Source organism: Myiozetetes cayanensis, unplaced genomic scaffold (genome assembly GCF_022539395.1).
Source record: "Myiozetetes cayanensis isolate MyiCay16 unplaced genomic scaffold, myiCay2020 scf27, whole genome shotgun sequence".
NCBI lineage: Eukaryota > Metazoa > Chordata > Aves > Passeriformes > Tyrannidae > Myiozetetes > Myiozetetes cayanensis.
Window position 1 is genome coordinate 822,600 of NW_026087488.1, and position 11,162 is coordinate 833,761.

An 11,162-nucleotide genomic window follows, 5' to 3' on the forward strand; every position below is an offset into this window, starting at 1 on the left:
CCTGGTGCTCACTGTGAGCCCCACCAGGGTGCAAGGCAGGGTTAGGGAGAGATGCAGTAACCTGGGCACAAGGGTGGGCCCCTCAGAGACCAGTGCAGCTCAGGTACTGGGACTGCCTCTTGCTGTTTTAAAGCAGCAAAATCTGCAATGTAGAAAGGTGAAGGAAAGAGGGGACTCTTCCAGGAGAATGAGGCTTTGCTGGTTTGGAGGCTGTGCACTCTGGGGATGACAGCACAGCACTAGGAGAGGAATGCAGTCCTGGCTGCCTTCTCCTTGGATGCCACATGTAGCTTTGGGCATATCTCCCAGGTAATCTTCTGATCTTGTAAACTGGGGCTGATAAAACTTGCCTAACTGTCTCTTTCATAAGGTTTTGGAGAAGGTTGATTATTTAATTAGGAGTCATTTATCATGATGTCTCCTATTTGGAGAGCTTTTTGGAGTTGGTAGGCAAGCCCTACCCTTGTCTTTAGACATATGAATGTTCAAAGCCTTTCAGGGCCCAGGAAAGTCAGGAAGGAAAGTGTCTGCCTGAAGCTGTGGGCTACTGGCAGAGCTGAAAGTGGACTGCCTCTGTTCCACCTGGGAAGTGCTCTCAAAGTGTGGACTTATATAAGAAATTGTTGACCCTGAAAATCAGGAAATAGGCTGGACTGGCTCATCCCCCACATGACTGGGCACTCCCTTCTGATTATTACCTGGGACCATAATGGCAAAGGACAGGAATGTAGTCAGGGTGTCACAGGAGAAGGCTGTGACCTGGGCTGTCCAGGTGTGTGTGCTCCCTGCTGTCCTCCAGAGCTGCAAAAACTTAGGTGAAAAGCAGAGTAGCTGCAACTCCGCCAGAGCCAACCTGCACATAGAAACAGTGTTTGTAGGTCAGCTTTTTACCAGTGTTGTGATTGAAATTATTTGGCAAAGAGAAAAAAGAAGTGATTGGACACATTAAATCCTCCTGACCTGAGCTGTGGAAGATATGATTCAGCTGATAAGTGCTAAGCTCTAGAAATAATGGCCATGTGCACTCTGAGCACAGTGACTGCTACAAGGCTGAATCACGGGAATCAGAACCTGCTGGATGAACCCTGGCTGACTGGATAGAACCTTCTCTCCATCTTGCAGCACTGTTCCATTCTTCTAACTGAAATGGAGTCCTGTTATCTTTGCCAAATCCTAACCTCCCTGTCTATTTACTGCACACCCAGAAGCTCCAGGGCTCTCTTCCCTTGGATCTTGCTGTAGGCTCATGGAATTGGTGCTTCCCAGGGCTGTTAGGGCTGGACCCATTTTCCTCAGGGAGGATCCTGGTTCCCAGACATCTTTAGCAGAGAAGCTTTAGCCAGTTCAGAATTTGCTCAGCCTTCAGCCCTCTCTGCAGGAATGCTGGGAAAAGCCGAGTTAGTGCAGAGGGGGGGTAGTCCCGCTCACACAAGGAAGAGAGACTTGCAAATTCAGGTTGGGAGTCCCAAGGGCAGAACAGATTCCACAGTCACTCGTGGAAGGCAGTTGTGATCTCTGTACTTTCCCACACACAGAGCAACCTCTGAGAACTTTCACATAAAGAGAGGAGAAACAAGAAGCCACTGGCAAAAAGAGACAGAGAGTCTCTAGGAGACAGTCATCTTATCTGCAGTTTGCACTCAAATAACCCCAAACTGCTGCTTATCTGTAGCAACAATGAGGCTCTTACTGATTTAAAAGTGGAAAAACAACCTCCAACAAGCCATCCCTGAGAGACTTACAAGTTACTCAGATAACTGTTCTGCAGTGATGTCATGAAGGGAGTAAGTGATGAGGTCATAGGGAAAATGCAGCCTTTTTCTGTCACTGGGAATGAAGGATCTTGTCTGCTAAACACAGGCAAAAATATGAAATATTGATATGCTTGGGATGTGCAGGGATGAGATCTACCTGTCTCCCACTTGGGATTTGCAGTAAAATGTTCAACAATTTTCTCACCAAGTGGGGCTGTTTAAAGACACTGAGATAAAGGTGTATGAACACTTCAGTGCTGTAAGGGGAGTTGCAGAGCAGGTGCCAGCTCCTCACAAAGGCTGAAAACCTGGAGCACCCATGTTAGAGTATTGCTTATTTTCTCCTCCCTGTGGTCTTTATCCTGTCTCCTGAAATCTTGCAAGGACTCTCAACTGACTTGTCTCTAAACTAACGCTCTTCTGCCCAAACCAAGGCATGGTTTTTACTCCAGTCTCCCTGTATTGCATGCAGAGCATCTCCTCATGAGCCAGAGAAGGACACAGACCTCCTGAATTTATCAGAACCTAAAGAATATGGTCACACCTCAAACTTGGCATTTTGTGTCACTTTTGGTGACATCCCCAGTGCCTTGAGGTGATGCAAAGGGGAAAACAGCTACCGAGGAGGAACATTGTGCAATTCCGCATTTTCTCCCAGTCCGGGAAATTACTTCAGTAAGAAACTGAGCTGTTTGGGCCGATGTGTTTATTGCTCCTGGTTTTGGCGTGCAGCCACTACCCAGATGAACCCAGTCCCTCGGGGCTGTAAATCCCTGCTCTCCTCCTGGCACAGTGGCACAGGCTCTGGTGCACAGGAGCAGCGATGCCAGATGGTCCTGAGGCTGAAGCAGCGTTTCATAACAGCGCTGGGGTATCCGTGACAGGGCGCGGGGTCTCCCCGTGAGGCTGCACAGCCCTCGCTGGAAGCTGCGGCCGGGGCTGTGTGTCCCTTGTCCCGGGGCTGTGTGTCCCTTGTCCCGGGGCTGTGTGTCCCTTGTCTCGGGGCTGTGTGTCCCTTGTCCCGGGGCTGTGTGTCCCTTGTCCCGGGCTGCAGCGGGCCGGGCCGGGGCTGTGTGTCCCTTGTCCCGGGCTGCAGCGGGCCGGGCCGGCGCTCTGGTGCCCTCTGCAGCCTCCGGGCCGGAGCGGAGCGGACTGCGGGCTCGGCTCCCCGCGGGACTGCAGAGCGGGGCAGGAAATGAAAATCTGTAATCCTGCCGGAGACAGCTGTTCTCAGAGATGAACTCCACTGGTGCTCCGGGGCTCCGAGCCCGCCGCCTTCGAGGAGGGAGTCGTGCCGGCACGGGAAGTTTCCGTGTGTGTGTTCTGGGGCTTCTCCGCCTCGCTCTCTGAATTCTGTAAAATACAACCTTCTTTACCTGAGCCTCGTGCAGGACAGACAAAGGACCTGCTTTCTTCCGATGTACATCAAGAGCAGTCCTGTTGCAGCCTCTGGAATAACAGCAGCATAAACATGCTGAGAGTCAGCTCCCTTCTGCTCCCTGGCCTCTCATCCCTTGTGTCCAAGGGCTTCTCATGTGCAGGGAATGCTTACAGCAGGGCAAATGCAAGCTGCTCTCTCACATCGAGCCCTGCTGACTCACGCCTTTTGCATCTCCCGTGGACCTATCACTTATGAACCTAAAGATTCTTCTCTTCATCGTGCCGTGGATTTATTCATGTGTTTGTCCTGGGAGCCTCAGTCAGAGCCTCCCTCCCTGCTGTTTGAATCACTGGGGAATATAGTTAGGGACAGATCTAGAATAAGAAAATTATTCTTGCCTCAAAACTTTCACAGTCTATCCATGTGTGTGTGTTATAAAATAGCAGAGGTGTGTATACATTTATATATATATATATATATATATAAATCTGCAGGCTTAACAGACTCACTGCATAAATCTTGCCAAATCCACTTTCCCTCAGCATTGTTTGTGAGAGTGTAGGATTTCTCTTATTGTGGGCAGGATGAAATGAAATACATTCCAGGTATTGTACTTGGAATTGTACCTACCCCTCCACCTGCCCAGTCCACCCCTACTTAGAGCTGAGGTAAATATGAGGGGTGACCCCAGACTATCCCAACGACACAGTAACAATCCTTGAGTTACTCACTCTCCTCTTTCTGATGATATCTTGTTTCAGGTGGCTGTGTTAGTGATTTCGGTCTTATCCCTGGAGTCCTGTGCTGTAATATAGTCTCTGTTGGAGAACTTCAGTTTCAGATCTTTCCCTTCTTTGTTTCCTGTTGTTGAAGGTGTTGGGTTTTTTTAAACACAGCTATTCTAAAATTGTTGCTAACGTCCTGCATAGCAATATCCTACTTTCCTCAAAGGTTCAGTTGCCAGTGGAAGTTGACTTTGATGTTCTTGGCACAGCTTTGCCTTAAGCCCCTGACGTGTAGGTCTGAGCATCTCTGTTCAGGAAAAGCAGCTCCTGGGGGTGGCTGTTGCTTAAGCCCAGGTGTTGTGCGAGCTCAGAGGAAGAGGATGTTGGACCCCTCGGGCCCAGCTGAGAGCTTTGAAGTCCCTCCAGGCTGGCTGCCAGCTGTAAGCACACTCCTGGCCCTGTGGGCTCATCAGGAGTCTGTTTGCAGCAGGCAGAAGTGTCATTCAGCAGCCACAATGGACACTTGTCCTGTGGACAGAGCCCCCAGTCACTCTGGGCATCCCTTCATTCCTGGGGGGCTCAGGGACCATCCCAGGGGATCCTGCAGTGTAACCCACTCTGTGTCAGTGGTGACCAAAACATTCCTTCTTCTGCTGTCAGGCACACTGAGACCATTAAAATGGCTGCTCTTGCTAGGAATAATTTCATTGGTGATATAAATAAATTGGGAAAAGCAAATAAGATCTGGGAAAGGTGCTTTATAATCACAAAATATCCTAACACAGAGACCCTAGAATCAGGGGTGTTTATGTACACGTGCTGAGGCAATTTCAGAAGGAGATTTGGCTCCCTGTGGAAGTCACTGGCTCAGCATAACTCTGGATTTGGCTTTGTGTACAGTGAGAATTCCCTTACAGTTTCTTTGAACACAGACAAGACCTAATTTTTTGCCACAACACCAAAAGTTGGCTACTGTGACCAGAAACCCTGTTGACTCCAAACAGCAGCGAGGAAACTGTTGGTGCCTACTGGCTAGGGTTGGATTTTCCTGCTTGCTCAGCTGACCTTTTGGCACCCAAGAAAAAAACATATTTTCTATAGGGCTCGGCACCTGGGGCTTCACCTCCTCCTGAGCTCAGTGGCTGAGCAGGCCCTGAGCTGTGCCTGCTGCATCCTGGGGGATGTGGAGCACATCCTTTCAGCTGCACTGAGATCCTCAGTGAGTTCAACCCCAAATAGCCCTGGGGCAAGCTCAGTACTGGGAGGGGAACAGCAGCCAGCAAGGAGCCAGGTATTTTATTGCAAACTTCAGGGCAGTTTTGCCATCCAAGAACGCTAACCCTGCTTAGCCAGGAGGAGATTTTGTGCCCTGTAATCCTGCATTGATCTGGATTATTTTTTTATTTAAAGAAAATGACCTCCAGCAGCCACATCAGGTCTCTCTGGCCCAGCAAGCAAGTCCTGAGCACAAGCACAGAAACAAAAGTTCCAACTAAACAAAATGGTGGTGACCACAACTGGTCCTCAATAATAAGGCCAAGGAGTAAGGAGAGCAGTGTCTTCATAGGTCTGGACATTTTATTAGTAGATTAAGTAGTTTGGCTAGTCTTGTTAATTCTTTTTCTCAGTTAATAGATTAGGGGTTACCACAGACTCAGCTTTCCCACAGCTGCTGTGCTGCAAAAGGAGCTGGCAGCTTCAGACAGTGAGAGATGGTATTGGCAAGGCTCAGGCTGGGAATGAGCAAAGCACTGAGATGCTGAAGTTGCAACAAAACCTCAATTCTTTAACAAAATGTCATCTATGTGTGACGAAGTTGCTGTGAGGCTGGAAGCCTATGAGGTGGTGACTGATGGCTTCATTGTGTTTGGTACAATTTCAGAAAGCAATTCCTCAATACTTGCTGGAAGAGCAGTTTTTCCACTCTTCCTTTAGCCAGGAGCCAGACTGATCTTTCCCAGAAGTGATGAAAATAAGCAGCTTTAGCTGGAACTCTCCTGACACTTCCCAGCAAAAGGACTCTGCAGTGCAGCCCCGCCAAAGAGCCTCAGGACTGTTACAGGCCCATGGAAACAGGGCTGCAGATGTCATGTGAGCAGCTCTACAAGAGGAAACCAAGTTCTGATAGATGCCAGTCTGCAGCTGCTCCACGCTGCGGTGACTCACACCCCCAGTGTGTGGAGACAGGCCTAGAAAGCTGCTCCAATGTGTCATTTCCTTCCTCTTCCTGTCCCAGGGCAGCAGTTCACATGGGGCCCGACTGACCTTTAGTCCCTCAAGGGCTGAGAGACTGAAGAGCTGACAGAGGGACGTGTTCAGGGAAAGAAAGCATCAAAGACTTACAATTGTTTGGCTTTCTGTCACTGCTTGTGTTTCATGCGTTGGTTCTTTCCAGACTGAAGCCGGGGAAACAAAAGAAACCGCAGGTTTGTCTCCCCAGCCTTGGCAGAACTCTCTCATACTCCGGGATGTTGTTTGCGCTGTGCACAAGCAGCTCACAACTCACCAGAGCACGGGACACTAATGAGGCAGAAAGTCCCACCCACCTCACTTTCTTTCTCTAAAGCTGACAAATTCTACCTGCAGCAGGAAGCAAGTGGCTGATACAGCGCAGAGTGGAGGTGCTGCAGGAGTCTCACCTCCAAACCCAGGCCAAACTGCAAGTCCCCCTGCAAACACTCCCCTGGGGGTTTATTACCTGCTGGAGAGCTGCTTTCTCCCCTCTGGCCTCTGAGCCTGCTGCAGAACACGGGGAGTCAGCGCTGAACCGCAGTGAGGAGTGCTCTGGCTTGGGAACAGCTCCGAGCTGGGCCCCTGCGGGGGCTGCAGCCATCAGGCTCCAGGCAGGAGGCAGTTCCAGGTGCTGCAGGGATCAGAAATCACGTTCTCAAACATTTCTCTAGAAATATAACAAAATTTTGCACCTCTTCCTTTGAGATGGGATTCAGCTCAGATCACTTTGCTCTGGAAATTAAGTGTTTAAGAGCACTGATACTTGGTGTGAAATCACAAGACTAGTGCTTGAAAGAGCAGAGGAAATCAAGACAGCAGCAGAACTACATCTGTGATGAATGAAGGGAAGTCTCTGAACTGACCGTGAGGAGCTGTGTTTATGTTTGATCCTCGCTCAGAGCTGCATGACAGGCCTGTGCCAAAGGGGCTGTCTGACCACAGCAGGGAGGAAACCCACGTTCTGAGGTTGGCCACAGTTTTTTTTAGAGTCCCTTTCTATGCCTCATTTATTTACCTCTAAATGAGGGATTACATATTCTGTTCACAGCTTTGTTTCTTGTCTGTTTAACTGTCTAGTTCTTTGGACTAGAGAGATATCTTTATTAAAGGTTTGGATGCTGCTGTAGTGCACGGATGAAGATGAGGCTGAGCTGCACAAGCCCCTTCCCAGCCACGTGCCAGGCTGCTGTGACCTGTGTGTGACCCCTGCACTGGGGGACTGGCCAGGGCAGGGCTGTGCTGGGCAGGGTGACCCCTGCAGTGGGCAGGAGTGGCCAGGGCAGGGCTGTGCTGGGCAGGGTGACCCCTGCAGTGGGCAGGAGTGGCCAGGGCAGGGCTGTGCTGGGCAGGGTGACCCCTGCAGTGGGCAGGAGTGGCCAGGGCAGGGCTGTGCTGTTGTTCAGGGGTTCCAGCCCTCATCACAAGATGGTCACAGTGGAAGCTGCAACGCTTGTCTTGGCCAAATGCCATCCTGGCAGCTCTTCACTAAACATGGACCTGTGAGCAGGTCGGTCCACTTCCAGCTTCTCTAATGTCCCTGAGCCAGTGGACACAGTAAACACACCTGGTGAGGCCAAAGGGTCTTTGTACCTTCCCCTGGGAGGGCAATGCCTGCACAGTCAGCACCCTTGCACAAACACTGTCATCGTGCCAGTCACAGTGTGAGCACTGAGCTTTTCCCAGGCTCCAGAGGAAACCTTGGCAGTGAGCTGGGCACCACCACGTGTGTGACACACAGGCACACGGATGGAGGGACTCACCCCCACATCAACCCACATATATACAGATTTCCCTCACTTTATTGCAAGTCTTCACTGTGAATATGCCTCATTAGGGCCTGGTCAGTTGTTGCTCAGATTACTGACGTGATGGGCTCTGTTTAATTAGATTTTTATTTGTAATGTGTTGGAGTAGAGTCAGGAAAGAGGTTCTCTAGGCAGCAGATCAGCCTCATCTATGAGAGCACTGAGATCAGAGAAATGGCAAACTGCAGGTGATTTATACAACTACTGAAAAAAAACGTGCCACCCCCTTAGTTCTCCTTTGTTCTCCTGAGTGTGCTAATTGCAGCTGCTTCACTGAGTGTTAGAACTCAGGGAGCCTTTGGGATGGGTGTCAGTAAAAGCACTTGGCACATGAGAATCCTCCCTTTGAGGCCAGGTGGCCACAGCCCTTGGAGGGGTCTGCTGTGTGGCACAACTGCTGGGAGCTGCAGGGGGAGCTTCTCAGCTGCTGCTTTTCCTTACGTGCCAAGACCTCACAAAAACCAGAACAGCTCCCTGCTCTGGGACAGCAGCAAACACGTACCTGAGTCTTGTGACATGCCACATCAGGATCAAAGTGCTTCCCAAACTCTTCTCACTGCTGTTATCTGCAGTGGACCTTGGAATCTTTTTTTCTTTCCCCTGATGCAATTAAGATGAAGCAATATTTCTCTTTTAAATCTTTCCTCTGGACTAGTTCCTTCTGCTGGGACCACAAGGAGCTGGTCAATAATTAATAGTATCATCAAAACACCTAAATGGCTCCTGTGCAGGTGCCCAGGAAGGTGTGAATTTACACTGTTAATAATGTACACCGATAAATTTTTTTTTCCATAGAATTTATATTTTCCATCCTGCTATTTGTTCTGGTGCAAGATTTTTATTACAATTGATGTGGAAAGCTAAGATAATTTCCCAAAGAGGTGCTTGCCTTTTGAAGCAGGAGGTGACAGAGAAGGACCCACCAGTCCAGGCTCGGTGGTTTAGTTACACTGCTCTCCTGCACTCCGCTGTCCTCAGGAAGGAGTGGCCGTTCTGTGCTGGGTTCAGAAGCAGCAGGTAAAGCAGATACTCCATACAGAGGGCTGTAGTGGGACCACATTTGGTCTCCTTGAAGCATTTCTGCTTCCATTCTCTTCTTTCCATGTATGGGAGAACCACACAGGCAGGAACTGTCCTTGGTTTACACATGAGTGGAAAGTCGTCCTGAACTTCACAGCTGTGAGATGCAGTTGTGTGTCACACCCCCAAAGAAGTGGGCAGCACTCTCCAATTAAATGAGGAAAGTTCCTCACCTCGTGTGCATGGGGCAGCTGGAGCTGTCTTTAATGTTTTGTGGTTTGTGTAGGCTAAGTGAGCTCAGAGAGAGATGGGATCATGAGTTCTGTCAGGTAACTCTTATTAGAGCCCATAAATAAACATTTTTCTCCTTGTTGCAACACAGAACTGAGCCAGCTGGAATACCAGTGAGTGTTCAGGAGCTTCTAATCTCATGTTAGAAATAAATCATATCTGCCCCAGAATTTCTGTCTGGAATTAGCTACTTACACAAGGCATAACCTTGCTGATAACTAATCCTGTTATCATGACTCAACTAAAGTTTACTCTGGCTTTCTTTCGGTTCTAGTACATCAATAATGAGGGCTGTTCTGAGCCAGCTCATTGCAGCGGGGTTTGGGTGCCGAGCTGTGTTTGTAAAACAAACTCGTCCTTGTGCAGAAGCCAGAATCCCACAGAAACCCCGTCTGCCTTACTCAGGTGGTTCTAATCTGAAATAATTACTTGGATAAACAGTTTCTGCCTGACACCTTTACCAGATTTCCCATGGGATCTTACATAACCTCTGTCCTTTATGAGAATATTGCAGTATCTAAGGAAAAGGTCATGGGATTCATCCACCCTATTTCTAAACTGCTCTAATGGAAAGTCCTCATTTAGTATTGGAACAATAAACCCCACACAATACTTAGCAGTGTCGTTCGGTTGTGATTCAACTAAAATGCCATATATGAATGTGGGCTTTCAGAACATTCCAGAGAAGTAACTTCCTTCTGTCTGAAGCTCCAGTTTTCTCCAGGGCTTGCTTCTCTCCCAGGCAGTTTCAGGCATCCCCAGCACCCAGTGCTTTAGGCAGAGGCCACTCTGTCCCCTGGCTCCCAGGGTGGGTGGTCACTGGCACCGGTTCCCAAGCTGTCCCGGCATCCTGGGCCCTCCTTCCCCCTCCCCTCACCCGAGGGCCAGCCGGGATGGCCTCAGGATGGAGCTCTTGCTCAGCTCTGTGCAATTTACACCGTAAATGGGGAATCCAACCTATCCATTTTAGTGCTGTGTGAAAGAGATCAGGCAGGCAGAGCACAGGCTTTTCCAGGGCAGCAGAATATTGGCTTTCCTTTGGAAACGAGAGGAGCAGTCCTCAAAGTTTGTGCTGCTCAGAGATCCAGGTCTGTCAGAAAGTGCTGCTGTGAGCAGAAGGAAGGGAGGATAAATACTCACTGATCAGAAATGAGTCTTTTGCTGTTAGATTCCCAGAAGAGCACTAGGTCTGTCTGCAAAGTGTAACTGGCCCTCGAGTCTTGTGGTGCTCTGAGGGACACGAGCACTGTGTGATTTGGGAAGTTATTTGTGTAGCTCTGGGAGGAGCTGTGTGCCTGGCCTTGCTGATGGGCCCAAGTACAGACCGTGGGCAGAACTGGGAACTCCTGGAGGTGTTGCAGATCAGGCAGTGGGAGCCTCCCCTTGTGGTGTCCCACTGTGGCAGGAAGAGGCTTGTAAACATTTTACATTATTATAAATAGCCTCACTAATGAGGTAAGCTTGTGTACTTAGCCTAAAAGTATCATTTGTGTCCTGGGAGAAAGGTTAGAACAAACAGAGTGACTGCTGCAGGCAGGGCTGGGAGAAGCAGCGTGGAGGGTTTCCTTCGGAGTAGCTGGGAAACAGCATTTGGAGCTGGTGAAGGGTGGAAGCAGGGATGTTGTTTTCTTCCTCCACTTCCCTAAATCAGACCCTTTGGTGAACACAACCTGAGGGGACCTTTCAATAAGCCTCTCCTGCAGGACCCCACACTGAAATCATCCTTGCTGAGCCAGGAACTGTGGTCTTGCAGAAACGGGCCCTTGGCAAGCCCAGCTTTTAGCTCAGCTCAGGGAAGTGCTCAAACAGATTGGCAGCTCACACATGCTTCTAACACTGTCATGGCTTTTGTGAGAGCTCCCTGAGCAGCTGCCTGGCCCCACCAGCTCAGCCCTGAAGGCTGTGCTGACAGGCGTGGCACGATGGAAAGCACTGGCTGAATGCTGGAGGCAGA